This window comes from Malaclemys terrapin, chromosome 14 (genome assembly GCF_027887155.1).
Source record: "Malaclemys terrapin pileata isolate rMalTer1 chromosome 14, rMalTer1.hap1, whole genome shotgun sequence".
Lineage (NCBI taxonomy): Eukaryota > Metazoa > Chordata > Testudines > Emydidae > Malaclemys > Malaclemys terrapin.
This window is the reverse complement of record NC_071518.1, coordinates 31,430,520-31,444,955: the sequence shown is the minus strand read 5'-3', so window position 1 is coordinate 31,444,955 and position 14,436 is coordinate 31,430,520. Positions and strand designations below refer to the sequence as shown.

At 39.1% G+C, this 14,436-nt stretch overlaps 1 long non-coding RNA gene across 1 annotated transcript in view; it reads left to right on the top strand.

Moving 5' to 3' along the window:
• LOC128849024 (uncharacterized) overlaps positions 1–14,436 on the top strand; it is a 123,563-nt gene that overhangs the window by 96,505 nt on the left and 12,622 nt on the right. Inside the window, exon 2 of the long non-coding RNA XR_008447149.1 lies at positions 12,695–12,755. This is a non-coding gene — a long non-coding RNA (uncharacterized LOC128849024). The remainder of the gene's footprint in view (positions 1–12,694; positions 12,756–14,436) is intronic.

The following is a 14,436-nucleotide window of genomic DNA, read 5'->3' as shown; positions in this document are numbered from 1 at the left end:
TTAGTCCATTTTCATCGTTGTGCTTTATGCCAGTCTGTGGGGACAGAGTACAGATCCATAAAATACAGAAGGTGCATGTCAAGTATCAGGGGGTAGCCGTGTTAGTCTGTATCTACAAAAACAACAAGGAATCTGGTGGCACCTTAAAGACTAATCTGTTAGTCTTTAAGGTGCCACCAGACTCCTTGTTGTTTTTTTAGAAGGTGCATGGTCTCCCTTGTGGGACCGTTATGGCTTTGGGCAAACAATCCCATCACAGTGCTTAACTGATGCAGATAGACATCATGGGCCTTCCAGGACAGTGAATTTCTCCCTATTAAATAGACAGTCACTGTAACCAGTATTGGAGGTTGCACACTGTAATGCATTGAGATAACTCTCAACTTTATTCCACCATCTCTAAGTTCAGATAGTCTATATCGGCCGTGTGCATGTCAAAATGTGATATTCATAAAAATGAGTTTATCTTACTCTAGAAAACATAAACATACTAAAAATAAAAGGAATTAATCCAGTTGACACAAAACACCACTTAATACTTTAAAAATACATGTATCCTACATCTGATGTCAATTTAAAATGGGCACAATTTTGAGCACTAACAGAACTGGTCAAAATTTGTCAATCAAAAACGTTTTCGGACCGAAAGAGTTTTTCTCAATAAAATTTTCCCCTGGAAATACCAATTTTGGACTATTTTTCTGATTGTCTTTGAAAACCCAAAAGCTGATTTTTTTTGTTTTTTTGGGGGGTTTTTTTGTTTTGTTTCCAGTTTCTCAATGAAAAGCCAAAAACTTGTGAAGAAAAACTTCTACAAAACCTTTCTTTTATATCAATATTTTTCACAGAAACAAAACACATTCCCTGACCAGCTCCAGTAAGCACTTTAATAAAAGCACTTTTTAACCTGTATTTTGTTTCTGATCAGATGTACTTTTGCTAGAGAGAGATAAATTTGATACATGTAGCTACTGTGGGACATTGTGTACTGGAAATAGTCTCAGATAGCCAAATTGGATGTTTTCAAAGGCAGTGGGTCAAATTCTGCTCTCAGACACACTGGTGTAAATCTTTAGTGAGCTGACTTCAGTGGATTTACTCTGGATTTACACTGGGAGCAGAATTTGGCCCCAAATCAGTAATTGTCATTCACAAAAGAAACACTTGTATATATTTAGGTCTAGCTAAATGTACTGCGAGAAGCAATGCTTATTAAGCTTTCTAAACTAGTTAAACTAGGTCAGTGTGAGGGAAACTGTACCAACATTATGATTAAAAGGCACCAGCATAATGATCCTAGATAGCATTGTTGTCTTTGTTCCCATGAGTCATTGTCTAACAATATGGTTATTTTAGCTGTGTGACTTCTTTAAAAAGCTTTGTCCACATCTTTACAAGAAAATTATCAACCGCTCTCCCCTTCCCCACCCCTCACGCTAGACAAATGTAGTTGCTTGTGTGCTAGAAAATAATTGTATACATTTTAATTTTATTCTGTCCCCTTTGCCCCTTATTTGCATTACTAATGTCCATTCAGGCCCCTTCTAAGAGCATGTGTACCACATGGTAAGGATTGCATGCGTACCAAATGCAAAATAGTAGCTCCTCTGGAATGTTACCAGAAGAATGTTTGCCAGTTTTGTTTTCCCCCTTGGGTTGGATTCCCTCACCACCCTCCTTTCTGGTGGGGGGAAGGGAGTAAATCATACAACCCAGATGCTATGATTGGTCCTAATCAGCTTTCATAACAATGAAAGAGTCCCTATTGCATGAATATTAAATTTTGATGAAGCTTTCTTTATTTGAGGCTGTAGATTTAAGACAGCTTGGTTACCATAACTCCTTGTACTATATATGTCACTGCTCTGAGAGACACTGAATATTATAATTTCTATATTTGCTGCACGGATGTCATCTAATATTCATATGCAAAATACTCACTCCCTTTAAAAACGTTTTTATTGTATGATTTATTTGATGTGTGGTTCAGAGTTTTGTCTTTTTGCAAATAAAATAGAGCACCTTTCACAGAGAGACGATCTGTTTCTTCCCTTAAGTATGGCACAAAATGTCAACATCCTTTCTGTCATTCTCAAAGTCAGTGAACAGTGAAGCAAATACCAGGCATTGCTTGTTCAGAGAGCAATAGGAAACAACTGAGATTTTGCTCTGAGAAATGTGCACCATGAACCTGAAACATTCAAGGATTTGTGGCCAATTATTCCTGGATTCTTCTAACTTTATCTGTGAGTTTCTGCATTTTAGAAATACAGATGTGGAGTTTGATCCTGCAGCCCTCACTCTTGCAAAGAATATAGGATCAAGCTATTGGTGTTATTTCTTTTTTCAGCATCATTGTTTGTTATTTAAGTACCTGCTATGTGCCTAGAACTGTACAATACACACAACTAAAAATAGACCCTGCTTCATAACCACTTATAAGCTAAGGACCTGATCTTGTAAATACTTACACATGTGCTTAATTTTACTCATATGAGTAGCCCCATTCACACTGGGCTTGTCTACATGGCTGACAATCCGGGCTGTGAATCTATGGTGCACCAGCTTGCCATGCAAAAGTAACATCCTGGGTAGACAGTGAACATCCCAGAATGTGGTTCCCATTTTGGTTGGATTCCCTAGATGCTATCGTAATACAAATAAATAAGCCACATTAAAAAGTCACTTTCAATTATATTAACATAAATCACTTTATTCATGTAAATTTTCAAGGGTCAATTTTGACAGTCTTTTGAACTTATTCAGGCAAAACTCCTGATGACTAGGAAGATCCTACAGCATCTGCCCTAATATCACGATTACTGCTAAAGCCGGGTTGAAATTTTTTTCCCATTCCACTAGAACTTTTGAGGTTTCAAAATATTCCCCCATCCCAAATCATTTCAAAAAATCAAAATCTAAACAATTTTCTCAAACTAAAAATCGGAAAATATTTCAGTTTGGCTCAGGTCCAAACATTTAATGTCCATACTTTTTAAACCTTTTGGTTTCAACCATTGCTTCATTTTTTTGGGGGGGTTTTTTTTTGTTTGTTTGTTTTGTTCTAGGTTAAATTTTGAAATGGACAGTCATTTCTGAACCAGAAAACTGGAATTTTTCAGTTTGACATTGTCAAAACTAAACATTTAGACAATTTGAAAACTCTTTTCAAAACTTTTCTGAGTCGAGAAATTTGTCAAAACTGGCTCTTTCCCATGAAAGCTTTGTTTTGATGAATCAGCATTTTTGTCCCAACATTTTTTTTGTCATATTTCAAACCAACTCTAATTATTACTTGTGACTCATAAAACCCATCGTCTGAAAATTTGGGTTGTTGATTGAAATATAAACCAGTTTCCGCCAGACCCACTAAATAAGATTCCCTTTCTTTTTTTAAAAAAACCCAAAATTGATAATTTCAGGGATTAAATATTGAAACAAAATAGCTGTAATCTGCCTTTGGATGCCTGTATACCAATTCAATTGACTTCAACAAGAATTGTGTGTGTTTGTCTCTAGTCAGAATGTAGCCTCTAGTATTAGTATAGGCTATGAATTCCTTCCCTAATTGGATCACGGGCTATGTTTTACAAATGCTTATTTTTTAATATGCTGTTATGTCGAGAAACATGGAGCGTTTTGAATCTTAATTTGGAATGTCAATGCCAAGACATTCCAAGCAGGGAGAGAAAAGCAGTTTGGGTTTTGGGTTTTTTTGCAGCACATATTCTATAGCAACACCGCCATAATCCAGAGGGACTCACTGGATTTGACAAAGCAAATGCCACAGTTGGGACTGGAGCCTTTATAATTCTGCTTATTTCTCTGCAAGATTATTGGCAGCCATGCATCTGTGGGGGGAGGGAGAAAACGAAAAGCAAATTTATGTTAAAGTAATGCTTTTTTTGTCATTTGATTTGCTAATAATTGGCCTCTGAAGCAGGTTCTGAGCCGAGCCTGCAAACTGTGTGGCCTGCAGCCCTCCAGTAACTATCTGAACACCAGTATGCCAAAGCAACTCTTTGCCAATGGATTAGCTAATTTATTTCAGCTTTAGTCAGTTGATGATTATTGGTATTAGGGTAACACCTCCAGTTTGTAAATAATAAGGGGTTCCATTGTGCTAGGCACTGTACAAGCTTATAGTGAAAGAGCATTCTTTCTTTCCAGGAATTGCTTACAATTTAAATAGACAAGACTAAGAGTAGAAGAAGGGAAATATTATCCCCAGTTTACAGATGAGAACTGAGGCACAAAAGACTAAGTAATTTGCCCCAGGGTCTCAGAGTAAATCTGTGGCAGATCCAGGAATTGAATCTCCTGGTCTCCTAAATCCCAACCTTAGCCATGAGATCATCTTTTCACTCTACTGCTGTCCTTTATTTAAAGAGATAAATGTATTTCTGTACAAATATTACTTTGAACTTCCATGGCACACTCATCCAAAGTCCTCAGTACCTTCTACAAACAGTTATGGATCTTAGATACTATGGTGATAGGTACATTGGAAACATCTGGTAAAAGAGAATCAATTAGCAAATCTAGTCTCACTAAAGTCCTCGGCCCTAGGTAAATATTACTAACCCCATTTACAGATGAGGCAATCTGTATCTCTGTGTGCGAAATTACCTGATCTACATGCACAAATCTGTTAGCTGAGCATGCACATTAGGTGCACACAATTGCACACTTAAATTGTCTGAAAAATCAATCTATGCCCAGCTCAGAAGAAGAGCCCAAGTCTGTTTCCACTGAAGTCAATGGGAGCAGGATCTGTCAAATAACAATGCACTTTCCATCAGTTACAATAGTTAGTAAGGAACATTCAAGGCAACATTCATATTCATATTCATATTGCTTAAAATTGCTGTTGACCCTTATGAGCAAATTATATTACAAGAGTGGAACTCAGGTCTGGGATAGAAATAAAATCTCTAGTGCAGATAGTGGTAAAAATGTTCTAACGATGTCAATACCAGTGGTAGAAGCATTTTCAGTAAATAACTACTTAAAGAGCAGTCCTTTTTATTTTTTTTTTAATTTAGAAAATAAGTAACAAACTCTATGCTCATGTACAAAGACTAACGCATAATCAGATAATCCATTAACTACTTTTCCACACTTATGCTCCAGGTTGTTCCAATGTTTTACTTAGGGCTAGGTTCTGCTGTTCTTATTCACACTGAGAAGTAACTTACCGTACTCTACAAGTAATCACATGTAACCAACGAGACTAACTGTGGAATGAGAATCTGGCATCTATTGTAAATTTAGATTGTAAGCTCCTGAGGACCTTGCTGTTGCACAGTATTTAGCACACACATTTAATAAACAAGGAAGAAAATACCTCTGGTTAAGGGGCTGGGTGAGATGTGATGGGTTGCTAAATCCCTCTTCTTATTCCTTAAAAACTTGCATTTCTGTAAAAGAATGGTGGTTCTGTTTATACACAATCTATTTCCTAATCCACTCCTGTGACCTTTTACTCAAGCGAGGAACTCCATTGAAATCTTTCTTTAACATTAAGGCAAAATTTAATTGACACTGAAGGAAAATGTATTGTTCAAGGACCAGGCAGATCAATAAAAATTTACAGTCTATTACCTTTATTTTTGATCGCATTTATTTGCTGTATTTCTCTTGAAAACTATAGTAAACTATATACTGTCCAAGCATCTTTCTTCAGTTATTGCTTTACATTTTCCAAAATTTAGCCGTTGGGGATAAGAGAAGTCTTTAAAATGCTGAGTAAAATTTGAAATGAAGAGACTTGTGCTTCTCACCCCATGCTCCAGCCGCCTTTGCATTTAATTCAAAATTAAAAAGGATAATCAGATTTGGAGTGTGACTTACTCTAAACATTTTAGGCTGTCCAATAAGACTGTTCCTGTAATTAAACTAGAGAGCAAATTAGGGCTTTAAAATGCATAGATCTGCCAATGTGTAAGATGGAATTGATCATATGACGTTAAAAACAGAAGTTAAATCAGTTAATACCAGAGCTAGACAGATAAGGCATTCATGCACGCCTATTGTAGTTTAATTAGATAGTGGAAATTATGACCAGGAAGTACACTGTCTCTTTAAAAGAAGCAGAGTCCGTGCTACTGAATGGATAACATTTGGCTAAATAATTTTGCATGACACTGGATTTCATTAGGTGTAAATTACATTGCAATGCCTCAGGCTTTGAAGTGGCTTGAGATGCTATGGTAAGGGTATTTTTCTTTCACCTGTCACCACTTATTTTCCTCAGCTACTGGCCAGTAGCGTGGCATTTTTAACTAATGGGAATTAAATAATAAGACTGTAATACAAACGTTGTTTCTTGCTGCTTGATCCTATGTGGTAGTCATTAAAGTTTAAATAAAATCTGGAAAGAGAGCTGTATTTAAAATGGTTAAAGCCCCTCAGCTAAGTTGGGATTTTTTATGGCCTTCTCATTATAGCTATTATATACTAACACAACCACTAATGAAAGGCTTGGGAGCTGTGCGTGGGATGAGATTCATTTCAGGCCGAGAAAGGAAGTGACCGTCTGCTCAGAAATAGCAGTGTGTGTCAACCTAACAGTAGCCTTGCTCTTGTATCTATTTACACTTCTACATTAATTTACAGCTAGATTCTTCTCAGCTGCACATTAGAACACCTGCGACTGCATTAATTATTATAGGGGAAAGCAAATTTTCAAGCTGTGTGCTTTGAAGTCATGCATTCTCCCCCTTGCCTATACCCAACCACACAACACAGGTACCCAGTAAAGAGAGCAGAATTTGGCCCGTAGGTGTTAGAGAAAGAAAACACCTATGAGCTCATTTTAGCCCACTCACTGCCAAGATGGGATTCTGCCCTGTTTGGGAATACACTTCTCAATTGCCCTGTTCATTCAGTTTCTCCATAAATAGGCTTCCATCGCTTCCCTCAAAAAATTATTGCTTAGTATAATAGAGGTCTCGGGCATCTGACTTGATTCATATATTTTAGTGAGTTTGTTCATTTTTCGTGAAAGAACGAACTCCAGACAATATATTTATATGCTGCCATAATGTTGTTGTAGCCCCTGGGATACTATTTTCTTCACAGAAAGAAATAATATCAGATCTAGATATACATTATGCTATGCATGTGGTTTGTCGTTGCGACTGCGATGGCAAAATAAACTTGCCAACATTTTCCAAAGTAACTGGGAATTCTGCATGCCCTAATTTTTTCATGTCCAATTTTAGACACCTTGAGACCAGGACTCAGAAGACTTGGATTCTATTCCTGGCTCCCCTGGCCTTTTTGGGTGACCTTGGGCAAGTCACTTTGCTGCCGTGTGCCTCAGTTTCTCCATTTGTAAATTGGGCATATTGAGACTGATCTCCTTGGTAAAGTGCTTTGGAGAACTACTAATGAAGTGCTATAGAAAAGCTAGGCCTTGATTCTAGTATCACGCTCTTCCTGAGTGATTTATAAAGGCTAAAAAATAACTTGCTTCCCTAACAACAAAGAGAATCTTGCTGTGAATTTCCCCTCCTCCAATCCCCACCCTACACTGACACTTTGACACGCTAAATCTCACACACTTTTAAAGTCTATAAAGTTAAAACTAACTTCCAATTCTAATTATCACTGTTTTGAATACTTAGATATTTATAGATTTTTTCCAAGCACATTAAATTCCTAATCAAACTACTAGTTAGTTACCATATCCTCTCATTAACAGCGCAACTTCCCCCCACCCCCAAATTCAGCCTGAGGCAAACGCTCAGCATACAAAATTTCAGACCCAACAGTTTGATACAAGCAACTGAAAATAAGGTCTTATTAATGGGATGTGTTTGGCAACATTAACTAGAGCCATTAGTACTTGCATCACCTATGAACATGCTTTCTCCAGCCACAGCCATTATTAAAAATTACTGTGTATTGGTCTAGGAAGGAATTCACCAGGTTTTACGACATGCGGCTAATATAGTGTGTGTTCTGTGTGTGTGTGCTGGGAAGAAAGGGGCAGGGCATGTTTTCTCGAAGGGTATGTCCAAGCAGTGAAGTTACAGCAGCCAGGGTAGCAGCATGGACTGTACAAACCTGCCCAGAACCCTGGGTAATTACTTGGCCAGCTAGTCCACACTGATGCCCATGATGCCACGCAGTGTTTAATTTGTGCGAGAGCTTGCCAGGGCTGAGCCCCGACACCTCCAGGCTTAGCAGTTTATAGCCCCAGCCCCTCTTTCATTACAAATTCGATATCTGAGCTAGGTAGATTAAAGCTAGCTTGGGTATGGCTGCAGGAGTGCATTCATGTTCTCGTGGACTTGCACAGGAAGGCATCTGCCTGCATGAAGCAAGTGCAAAGCAGAGGATGGCCAGTCATGCTGATTTGGGTATAAAATTAGAGACTGGATCTGAACATTAAAATATTTTCCTCCTCGCCCCAAGAGATTTTATTGGAGTTTACTCTGCTCAGTTGTACCTGGGAGAGAGTCTATATTTATACATGATAAGCTAATGTTAACAATTTAACATTAATTGTTAAACACAGAGGGGTTTAGATTTGGGGGTGTTCTGTACCAACCAAGGGAAAGATCCACACTGAGTCCCACAAGCGATATATTGAAAAGAACATGTCTGCTTTTACTCCCTGATGTAGCTGGTCAGGAACATAATCCAATACTGCAGCTTCATGAACCTAAAGTTGGACAGAAACTAAATTAAATACAAAGCAGTCAAGATGAAGGGACATGGATGGGAACTGAACACTGCAAACAGGCCTTTGCCATAAGTCCAGATGGACATGAGCTCTGAAGTCAGAATCAGAGGTAAATTTTTTCCAGGGCTAGAGGCCTTCAAATCTGGTGTTACTTATGGCCCAAACTGTACATCTAGGTTCCTGCCCTCTGAATGTCTTAGGAGTGGCATATATGTCTCTTTAAATGATGGAATCTGTATTTGATCAGAATTGGATTTTATTTTTCTGTTATTTATTTAAACACCTGGGCAGTGTTGCCGTTTTTCCTGAACTGAGGCAAAAACATTGAGATGCTTTGTTTGTTGTCTAGTTTTAATTAAAATGTTGTGCTGGTGTAGAATCCTGTTTGAAGTGTTCTTTATCTTCTGGAAATGTTCCCACTAGCCATACTTCAAAAACACATTTTCCATGCACCCAAACAAACATGTACACAAAGTGAAACACTTCTAAATGCATATAGTACCAGGTAGAGAAAATATCATGTTAACAGACTGAACATGCCACCGGAAAATAACCCATTAAAGGTTTAGTTTTATTAGACAAATCATTTTTTGTGTAACTAGGGTAGGAAGTATTTTAACTCTAATGCTCCTAAAATGACACAAAAATACACCTCGGGAGCCCGGCTTTTCAAATGTGTCTAGTGATTTTGTATGCCTCAGTCTCTGAGTGACCAACCTGAGACATTTTAAAGTGACTAACCTGAGACAGAGGATGCTCGGTGTTTTCTGAAAATCAAGACCCCTTAAGGGTCTCAAGTTGAACACTCAGAAATGGAGACGTTTCACAATCACCAGTTGCGTTTGAAAAATTTGTGCACTGTTTCTTTCAATCTGTAGCAGGAAACTAGGCAGGAGAGAGGATTTAAGCAAAAGCTGAAGCAAAAAGACAGTAGTTTTATGGACAATATTTTCCTTATTCTAATAAAGTATCTTGTTTTATGTTTGAAAGCAATTCTTTCTGCAATTCTTTACCATTGATGTCTGGCAACCGTCACTTCAGTTCATTGTCCGTCTTACAGTCACTTTCACTTTCTGGTTCCCATTCCTTAGCACAGTGCTGTTGGTGTTCAAAGTTTAAATGGAGCCTTATTGTATCCCTGTAAGAAAGGTTACAAAAAGCACGTCCGTTACTGGAAGATCTGCAATGAGCCAAGGCAAAGAAGAGTATTTGAAATGCAACCTCCAATTTTTTTTTTCAAATTCCAGAGAAGCTAGGATGTTTGGAACAATTAGAGTGTTATCTTGAGCATCCATTAAACGCTTCAGGCTGCATTATAAGGCGAGCTCTGAAGACCTATGGGGGATAAGATGAGTAAGAGGAAAAATCTGTGCCAGTTTGCATGAAAATGTGGAGAGGCTCATGAGATTTGTCCCAATGGTAGTGTTGATTTTTGCATGACTCAAGAAAGGTAAATAATCAGCCTACATTTCAAAACGATTTCCAGCACTACTAATTATCAGAGGGAAAGTATAGAACTTGTCCTATAACATATCCCCAGGCATTGAGAGTTTCTGTACTCAAACCTGTATTAACTCCAGACAAAGATTCATTCGAATGCTGACACCAGAACTGATACAGTGCTCTAAGACATTGGAAAGCATTAGCAAATAAGAGACGAGTGCCATAGCAGGCATATGCCACTCCAGTGCTGCAGTCATAACTAAAGTAATACATAGTAAAGAGGACTGTGTGGGCTGCCTAATGATGTTGCTGGAAGAACATTAAAGGGAACAGCCATGGTTTTGCCCCTCCACATTTCACTATTTCACATCCCGTTTGTCTCAGAGCATGTAGGCAAAGGATTCAGCATCTCAGTTTACCCCAGAGAGCCAGGAGAAACAAACATTGTTTTGTTTTGTACGGGTCTTGGATTATGGATATTACTACTTCTTTATGCTCTATTTGGCTGTCAACTACAGCAGGGGAAGGAGGGGCGGGGGCAACCGTGTTTTAGTTTTAGTTATTGCTTCATGAGAAATTCCAATGTGGATTGGGCGGTGCAGCTTGTGGCATGCAGCTGTGCTAGCGAAGCGGAGACAGGGATTCTTGTTCCATGTGTAACACAGACTCCTGCCGTTCAGAACAGCTTCCAATTTTTGCACACACGTGCTTTGCCGTTAGGTTTATCTCTACTTCTGTCCCAGCACGTACGTGGCCCCATATGTGAGCATCTGTAAGACTTCTAGTTAGAATCAATAGGCCTTCTGCACAAATACTGAGGCCAGGTTATGGTCCATGGTAGGATGTATCCAGAATGAATTGGGGAAGGCTGCCCAAAAGGGGCGACCGAGGAGTTCCCAAACAGCAGGGAATCTGGGTCATATAAAACCACCATAGCAGATTCTGCGCCACTGGTTTCACCCTCCTCTCCACAGGGCACGTCAAGGTGGGAAGAGGGGATGTAATGCATGGCACTTTGTGACTGCAGTTGGCATAATTGGCATGAAGATGCTTTAAATTGGGGGTGGGGGGCATCGGCATTTTGGCCCCTAGCTATCTCCAAATCTAGGGAACAAGAAAGTGGCATAGAGCCACCTTTCCCCCTTGCTCCCATAGCTGTAATAAGTGTAATCTTGGCATGACTGAGATTCTGACCCTATCTTTCTGTTAAACCCATGAAAAGCCACGTGGTTTTAAATTAGAAGAGAGGCAGGGGTGAAAGGAAAGGTTCATGAACTCTAGCTAGTTCTGCAAACACAGAATGGTTCCACCTTTTTCGTCTTCTGAAAAGTCACATATGGTTCAGAGAGAACCCTTCATTTGAACCTTAATGACAGGATCTTTCACACAGGTTCTCAATTGTAATCTATAGGGCCCAGAACACCTGACACTTGCTAAGAGGTAACATTTTATTCAAAGTAACACTTTGTAATTTAAAGTGTTTAAAATAATGAGTTGTTCTTATAGCAACAGTTCCTTCCTGTGCAGCATCTAATTGGACTTGATTCCGCTATGCAACCAGGTCATGACAGGGCCCAATCCTACAAGGAACAGAAGGCCAGTTTTTTAAGGGTAGATAGGCATCTAAAGATGCATATAAGCGCCTTGTGGGATTTTCAGAAGCGCCTCGGAAATCAGTAGGAGGTAGGTGCCTGGGTGCTTTTGAAAATCCCATTAGGTTCCTACTGCATCTTTGGACCCCTAAATACTTTTAAAAATCTGGACCTGAGTGCCTTCTTCAAGGTACAGAACATTCACAGTCCCCAGTGACTGAAATGGGAGTGTAGGGTGCTCAGTGCCACATAGGGTGAAGCCTCAAAGGGAGCTGTGTTTTTTCCTCTTATTGGGACTGTACTGAGAGCAGCCAACAATGTTGAGTTTCTGCACCTTTAAGACCAATCAGGTGATTGTTTCACAGTATGCAGAGATCTGATCTAGAGAACCATCAGATCATTAATTTAGTCTCATGTTACAAAATGAAATGTATTGAAGCCTTCATTATTTTACATTTGGTACTGTTGTTTGGTCTGGTAAGACTAGCAGCTAGCTCTCATAAAGCATTTTTCATCCATAGATTAAAAGGCACTTCACACAGCAGGACAGAATGACTATCCCCATTTCTCAGATGAAGAAACTGAGGCACGGGGAGGTGAAGTGACTTGCCCAAGGGTGTGCAACACATCCGTGAAAAAGCTGGGAACAGAACCAACATGTTGCGAGTCGCCCATCCAGTTCACTGCCCATCGGGACAAACTGCCTCATTATAAAGCTTACTGGCTGCTATTGTTTAAGATGAATAAGGCGGAGGCTTTGTGGAATGAGCTCTAGTGATAAAGCATTAATGGCAAAGGGATTGAACCAGAGAATAGGGCTAAACTGGAAAGAGCATAGTTAATCTAGATCAGGCATGGAGTAGGAGGACTTGGCTTGAGATGAATTTACCGTTGCAAATGCCAAATAAAATGATTGCACTAGTTGTCAGTGTATACTGTAAATACTGTACATTCTTTCTGTTAGGGCTTGCAAAAATGCTCCAACCTGACCCTGGTAGGATTAACAGGATATCCTGCAAATTACCGTAAGTAAAACATGCCAATTCTCTGTTGCCTATTTTTAGACTTCCAGCTGTGCTTAAGAATTGAAAAGTTATTAAAGAAAACCAAGATCTGAGCAAATGTGCCTGTTATAAATTTTAATATAAACCACTCATAAGTATAGGTTTTATCATCCTGGAGTTATTTCTTAATGTAAATGTTTCATGTGCATATCTTGGAGATTGGGGCATATTTGGGTGAGGAGCGTGATTATAAAAGCTATTTTTTTGTATGCCAGGCTGTGATTATTCCAGATTGTAAAAATAAAGTATTATACATCTGTGAAATAATACCTGACATAAACATTGCAGGAACCATCTTTGCAAACCAGATGGGTGACCCTTTAATGATTATTTTACAGATATACACACACATGAAAAATACATGCAACATCACTACATGATTACGATCATGTTAGCTCTTTGATAATCGTTAGTTTGTTTTGTTTTCTGTTTCTTGCAAGAAATGAAGAGCTAGCATCTGAGTCTGGTTTCCATTTGTTTTGCAGTTCCTTGTGAATATCTTCCTTTGTTATATGTATGGCACACAGGCAACAGCTTTCTTAATGCAGGGCCTGGAGATGTACTGGAGGTATACAGTATAATTAACTATTTCAGCTATTCGGGAGCAGCTGTTCTCTATTGTTGTGGCTTAATGTTGTGGAGCACAACCAAGCCTTCAGGTAGGACTTGTTATCATTTATGGAAATCGACTAGCCAGTTTGAGAAGAAGCCTGCCAAAGGCGAGGCTATTCCGATATTAAACTTAGCACTACACCTAGCCCCTTAGTTTATCTGTAGACTTTATTGTTTACAGACTCTGTTATATTTCTGATTTTTACTACGAAAATAAATAGTGCCTCTCGCTCTGAATAGCCAAAGCCATGAACTCCCATCTGAGGTAATGTATGGCTGACCCTGGCCTACTGGTTCTTTACAAGTAAATCAGAAGCTCTTCTTATTGCAATCTGGTTTTGGTGCCAGACTGTACTTAGGAAACTCTGTTTCCTGCCTCTGCTAGTAGGTTTAGTTATTAAACCACTTCCTCCAACAGCCAAACCTCTTTGAAGAAGAAATAAAGTTCAAAGCTCTTTTTAGGAGGCCATTTATGGCTCTTACATGTATAACATGAATATTTCATCATAGGCCATATAAATAAGAGAAGAACTAGTGTGTGAGGATGGAATGACTGTCATTCTGAACTTCTGGTCCATTGGGTTTATAGTTGCTGTACCTGCTCGTAAACAACAGGCTATAATGGCCACATTTTCAAAACGAGCTTCTAGTAATTGGAGCTTTTTGAGAGCATGGGGCATTGATATGCTCATCGGGTATGATGAGTTCGAGTGACTAGCCAAGAGGTCAGGAATGCATAGATCAGCATGTCCAGGGAGTTGTCCAAAAGTGGAGGCACATTCTCCTGGCCAGTTGCAAATGGAAGTGGATGCTTTTTGCTGTCGCTTTCATTTTGCTGCCAAGCCTATTTGGACACCTCATAACACTAAGTTGAAATGGACCCCAAGGCTGTCAGCCAACAACAGTCTCTGGGCAGATGCCCATAATTAGTGGGAGAACTTATAGTGGCTGGTACTTCAAAACATTTTCCGCTTCCTACCAATTCTTGCCTGGTTTCAGGTTTAGTCAGCTGTATTCACACCAAAAGCCT